This window comes from Triticum aestivum, chromosome 5D (assembly GCF_018294505.1).
Source record: "Triticum aestivum cultivar Chinese Spring chromosome 5D, IWGSC CS RefSeq v2.1, whole genome shotgun sequence".
Lineage (NCBI taxonomy): Eukaryota > Viridiplantae > Streptophyta > Magnoliopsida > Poales > Poaceae > Triticum > Triticum aestivum.
Genome location: NC_057808.1, coordinates 271037134 through 271043729, shown reverse-complemented (window position 1 = coordinate 271043729; position 6596 = coordinate 271037134).

Below are 6596 nucleotides of genomic sequence, written 5' to 3'. Positions count from 1 at the left end.
ATAGCAAGCTCGAAGAAGGTCAACAATGGGGGAACAACACGAGCTCAAAGGATAAGGTTCAATGGGGAAGAAGACCCCCTTTTATAGGTCCCCACGAATCTGCTCGTTATGTGCAGAAAACTGTAAGACAACTGGTGCACGAACCGGTACAACCGGTCAAAGTAGAGGAAAAACCAACCTGTAGGAAAAAGGCCTAAGCGGTACAACAGCCCGGGGAACCGGTAGTACCGGTTAAACTAAACTAACCGGTACAACCGGTCAACAACCGCCCAAGAACCGCTCCAAAACAGAAACTAGTCCGGTGGTAGAGCGGTACATGGCCGGTACAACCTTCGGACCAATTCTGGAGCGGTACAACCGCTCCAAATACCGGTTGTACCGGTCAGCTGGTACAACCGCTCTAAGGGGCGGTACAACCTCTCTATGTAAAACAGGTAAGATCAAAACAGCCACAACTTTCGCATACGAGCTCCGAATTCGATGAAATCAAGTTTGTTGGGAAGCTAAAGACAAGAACAAACACAATCTTGATATAAATATCAAGAAATTGCAATTGAGAAAATACCCAAAATAAAATGGTGAGAACCCTTTCTCAATTAAGACCGGTAAAAACTCCAACCGAAAACACAAAAGAAGATGCATAAGAAATCGGTTTTCGAAGAACTCGAGCTTGTCATCAAGATGAACATAAGCTCTAAGACTCACAAAGATCACCAACCAAGAAACATGATGCAAGGATGCAATGGTTTGAGCTCTCTACGAATGATACGATCAAGCTACTCGTCGAGAGCCCCCCATGATTGTGCATCAATCGATCCTATAACCCGGTCTCCCAACTACCACCATGAGACCGGTAAAATAGAAAACATATCAAGGGCAAACCTTTGCCTTGCACATGGTCCACTTGAGCTAGATGATGACGATCTTGACTCCCTCAAGTTGGACCACCTTTCTTGATTGCATTGGCTCGATAAAGACTAGATGATTGCTCACCCATACTCCACTATGGGTGAGCCACTCTTCGGCACATCTTCACAAGTCCATTGACACCACAATGGATGGCAAGCTTCAAGCACTTGATCTCTTCGTGATGCTCCACTTGAACTTGCACACGACAATCTTGATGACAATCACCTCATCCTCTCCATGGGTTGAGTGATATCTTCCTCTTGACGCAAGCCCATGAACATGTACCTAACCCCACATAGAACTCTCACATAGACCATGGGTTAGTACACAAAGCGCAATGGACAATGCTTTCCATACCATGGGATCACTTGATCCCTCTCGGTACATCTTCTACGCTTTGTGTGTTGATCAACTTGATTCACTCTTGACTTAGTCTTGATCAACCTTGAATCTTTCCAACTCTCTTCATTTGGATGATGTCTTGAAGGTAAACATGAATGATCACACAATCTTCTTCTTCAAGACATGCTTGCAATAAGCTCAACACTCACATGACCAATCTTAGAATAATTCCTTAATAGCACCTTGGTCAACTCATAAACTCCTTGAAACCAACACATGGACTTCAAGAAATGCCTATGGACAAATCCTTCAAATATAACTGAAGGCAACCATTAGTCCATAGAGATTGTCATTAATTACCAAAACCAAACATGGGGGCACCACATGTTTTTTCAATCTCCCCCATTTTGGTAATTGATGACAATCACTTTCAAGAGAGTTTATATAAGGAATTATGCATCACCATGCAATGCAACAACCAATAATGCATGCGTAAGAGATGCAAACGCTTGGGAACACAACCAAAGCAAAAAAAGATGACTCTCTAAACTTCTCCACAAAACTCTCTGAAACTTCTCCCCCATTGGCATCGATTGCCAAAATGGGAGAAAAGCTTAGAAGGCCAAAATAAATTGTGTTTCTCCATAAATTGTGTATATCTCCACAAGACAGTAGAATGCAATACACATATCCAACGGTAAATACTTGGAGGAAGACAAACTATATTGAGGCTCAAAGATTGCAATAGAAAGATATGCCACAAAGACATAACAAAGAGAGAAACAAGCAATCAAGCAATCAAAAGATACCAATTGAAGCAAGCTATCAAAAGATACCAATTGAACCAACTAGACCAAAGATCCTACGAGCCACATGAATAAAGGATATTATGATATGATCAAAGGAGTGATCTAAAGAAACTAGAGAATCTCCCCATGATTTGTGCACACATAAGAATTTTTGAATTATGATACAAAGTGCACAAAATAGGATCATAGCTCCCCTCAGAACAAGTGTAAGTGAGCATATAGGAAACAAAGCCTAGCACTTCCAACAAACACATGGTTGAGCAACATGTAAAAGAGGCAACTTAAGAATGGGCTCAACCAAAATGATGTGTGTGAGTCATGGCAAAGCACTTGAGAAGACTAAAGTAAGGATGAGCATTAAGCATCAACATAGTCTTGGATAAATGAGATACACGGTGCATGACATTCCTCCCCCCACACACCCAACTAGCAAATGGGTTCACAAGCTCACCAAAAATAAAACAACAAAGCTTGCGACAACCCATGGTGAAGATAGAAGAAGAAAGCCTCATCAAGATGAGGGATACCAATTAAGATGGCAAAAGCCTCATAAGGACAAGCATGAGTGTCGTGGTGGGCGCACGGCAGATGCCAAGGGATGGCTAAAGAGAGGAGGAGGCTCGAGGGCGCTGGTGGGCTCCAGAGGCGAGGTTGGCATGAGCGGGCGCGGGACGCCGGACATACCCAGGTTCGGGGCTCTCCGGAGAGATAATACCCCTAGTCCTGCCGAGTATAGTTGGATGATCGATAGTACAATGTTGCTCCTGGAGCTGTATGGAGGAGGAAGGAAGCTGGCCAAGGCTTGGGCTGCTCCTTCTCTCCGGTGTTGTTGTTTTGTGGCTAGTCCTCCTGCTTGCCCTTTTCCATGATCGTGGGCTCCCGGGGGGTTTTATAGTCCAACCCCTCGGGGGTACAATGGTAATGTTATAAGTCGGTGGGTCCGTGGACCCGGGCTGGGCCCGCTGAGGGCTCGTGGTTCGCCGGGTTCCCCTAGGTGCGGGCCCCGCAAGCCTAGGGGGACTATGCGCCGTCTTGTCGATCGTCAGGGCGTGGCCGAGTTGAGTCGCGTATAGTGCTCTCCGTCAGGTTGCCGCTTGCTGTCGTCAGCGGTGAGGGTGGGGGCACTGTTGCCACGCCGGCCCTGGTCAGCAGGTAGGTGAGGGGCACCGTTGCCACGTTCCTGCTGACCAGAGGCATGGGCGGGGCACTGTTGCCTCGGTCATCATTGATTGGAGTCTCGTCCCCATCATACAGCCTGGATGGGACGGGAGTTGACCCGCGGCTGGATTGCGTAGCACGCCATGGGTGGCGCTGGCTTGGTGAGGAGGCTTTGGCCGTGCCGGGTTCGGCTGTCTTGCGCCAGTTGTTGGGGCCGAGTCGACGTGTCTTGCCGGGTCGGCTAGTCTGGCCGGCTTGCGGGGCTTGGCCGGGTCGAGCGACCCGGCCAAGCGCGCGCCGGTATTGAGGGGCGGTGCCAGCCCCGTTGTTTTTGAAGAGGATCCGGGTTCCGTTGCCTGCCCGGGGTCCACCCCCCCGACAGTAGTCCCCGAAGCTGTGAAGGTCCGCCGTCTTTGGATGAGTGGGCCTTCGCAGTTTCCCCCTTAAGCAAGGTGGATTCTGCGAGCGCCGGGTCCGGCAACACCCGCTGTGTGCCGGTTTTCTCGGAAACCGGATCGCAGCGTCTCGGTCGTGGCGGGGACCGAGAAGTCCGCCGAATCTTGGGCAATCCCTCGGTCTTTGTGCGGGCTCCACGTGGTGCCCGGAAGTCGGAGGGGCCTGACAGGCCACGTGCGTGACGGGACCGGGCGGCGGGCTGGGGCCCACCGCTGCGCGCCCTCGGCCCAAGCGCGCGGATTTATTGCGGCGTCAGGGGGGCGGTTGCTCTTCCCCGGGCAGTTACTGCGCGTGTACATGCGCACTTATTGCGGGGTAGTGGAACAAGCGCATGCAGACGATCCCACTTCCCCACGTTCAAACCGAGGGTTATAAATCAGGGGGCAGGGGGGCTGCGGACATTATTCTCGCTCGCGCCCTCCTGTCCCTTTGCTCTCGCTCCGCTCTTTGCAACTGACGCACTGCGGCACCCTCTGCTCCGAGCAGAGCTCCCTCGCCGTCCATCTTCCTTCTTCTTCCGTCGATCGTGTCGCTGCCATCGGGCTCCTGAATGGGCTCGAATGTCACCTCCAAGGACATCACCCAGCTACGGGCGACGCAGCGCCTGCCGCGGGGACGGACGTCGGCGTCCGCCTGCCGTGTGGCGAGTAGAGGCCTCGACCCAAGGGGCAGGAGCGCGTGGTCTTCCTCACGCACTTTGAGCGCGGGTTCGGGCTGCCGGCGAGCACCTTCTTCTGCGCGTTCCTGGAGTTCTTCGGGCTCCAGCCGCATCATCTTGGCACCGGCGCCATCGTCCAGCTCTCCGGCTTCGTCACCCTCTGCGAGGGGTACCTAGGGGTCGAGCCTACGATCGACCTCTGGGCACGCTTCTTCTCCTTGAAGCAGCAGGGCCCGTCGGCCGGGGAGTTCGCCGATTGCGGCGCTGCCGTCATCTCGAAGCAGTCGGGGGCGGATTTCCCCAAGATCCCGCTGGAGGATTCTGCCAAGAAGTGGCAAAACTCCTTCTACGTCCGCAACCTTGGCGCAGATCGCATCAACCTTCCGGCTTTCGCCATCGCGCCGCCGCGGGCGAAGACGAACTGGGGCTACTCGCCCAAGCGCCCGTCGCAGGAGATCGTTAATCTCTGCGAGCGGGTGACGGTGATGAGGAAGCAGGAGGGGCCCACTAGCACCGACCTCCTCGCCGCGTTCATCATGCGCCGGGTCCTTCCGCTTCAGGGGCGCTCCTGCCTCATCGGCGAAATGGTCGGCCTTCAAGATCCCAACCGCATGGGGTCGACGCGGCTGTCCGCGGAGCAGGTCGCGCACGGCGTGAATGACATCTCCAAGGCCAACCTTGGGGAGGACTGGCGGTTCGGCAAGGCGCCATACAGCCAGTCGAACCCGGCACCGCAGGTGAGTGTCTGGTCTTCTTACTTTGCTGCCGTGCACCTTCTCATCCGTCCTGACGCGACGCGGGGGGGGTACTTCTGAACGCGATTCGGCATCCTTACGCCCGGGCCCCGTCGCAGGTGGAGCCGGTGGCGCCAGAGGAGCCCGTGGCTCATGGCGGGGAGGAGGAGGCCGAGTCCGATGCCAACGCTGGGCGTCGCGCGGGTAAGTCTCGTGTTTTCTTCATGTGTTTTGAATTGCTGATCGTGGCACGGAACGGTCGGTGCTGACGCCAGTTGTCGGTGTAGTGGCGTTGGGCGGGGAAGGCGGCGTCGCGAGCGGAGCCGGGTCCTCGCATGGGGCGGCACCGAGCCGCCCACATGGGAAAGACAGCGTCGCACCGCGACCCCGGGCCCCGAAGCGCACGGCGGACCCGGCCGGGGCTGGGAGGCCGTCCAAGAGGAAGCGCGGCGGCGGGCACGGGAGGTCAACCCCGGCCCCGGTCTTGGCAGGGTAAGCTTCATCTCTCGTTTGCGCTCAGATTTTTCTTGAGCTAGTCTTGTTTCTTTTCTGCTCATTCTGTCTTCTTCTCTAGGTCGCCAATCACGCTGGCGAGGGCGGCGGCAGAAGCCGCGACCGCCGAAGGGGCCGTGTTCCGCAGGAGCCGGTCCGATCTTGCCGACCAGGCCGAGGTGGAGGGACGGGCCGACTCAGACCTCGGCCTGGATCCGAACGACGCCGAAGCCTTGGCCTGGCGGGACAGGAAGCGGGCCGAGGCGGAGCTGGAGGCAGCGTCGGTCCATGCTTGGACCGACGCGGCGGCGGCATGGGCGCGACCCGGCGCAGAGCCGGTCTGGCGCGAGATGCCGGAGGGCACGATGGTGGCGGCGACGGTCTTTGAGCCATCGTCGGTGAGGGAGCGCGGCCGTGGAGGCCGGGCTGAGGTGGTGATCCCCGACCGGGGGGTCGTGGAGGTCGAGGATGACACCCCGCCATGGGCCGACGTGGTCGAGCGAGCGGGGACTGATGGTGGTGGAGGCGGCGTCGTTTTGGAAGAGACGCTGCGGGCGGCGGCGTCGGAGGCGCCGCCGGTTTTGGAGGAGGCACCGCGGGCGGCGGTGCCGGAGGTCACCCCGGCAGCTGGGCCGGAGACGGCGACGCAGGGCGTCCCGGCGTCCGGGTCAGAGACGGCGATGCAGGGCGTCCCGGAGGAGGTGCTGGCCGCGTCGCGAGCGGCCAGCGGGGAGTACGCCTTGGTGCCCCGGCAGGGAGAGCGCCGAGCTGCCGTGCTGCAGCTGGCGCGGAGCAGGGGCGCCGTTGTCTTCGGGCCTCAGACCCAGGAGGAGGCGGCGCTGGACGCCGTCAGTCGCCAGCTGCGAGGTCGGACGGAACGGCTCGAGGCCTTCGCCCAGGCCAAGGTGGAGCGGTCGCGCGACCTGGAGCGCGCCGTTCTGGCAAGTCTTCTTGCAATTTTCTTCTTTGTGGGGGCGCGCCAGCGCACCCACTGGGTGTAGCCCCCGAGGTTCGGGCCAACTACGTAGTAGTTGGGTC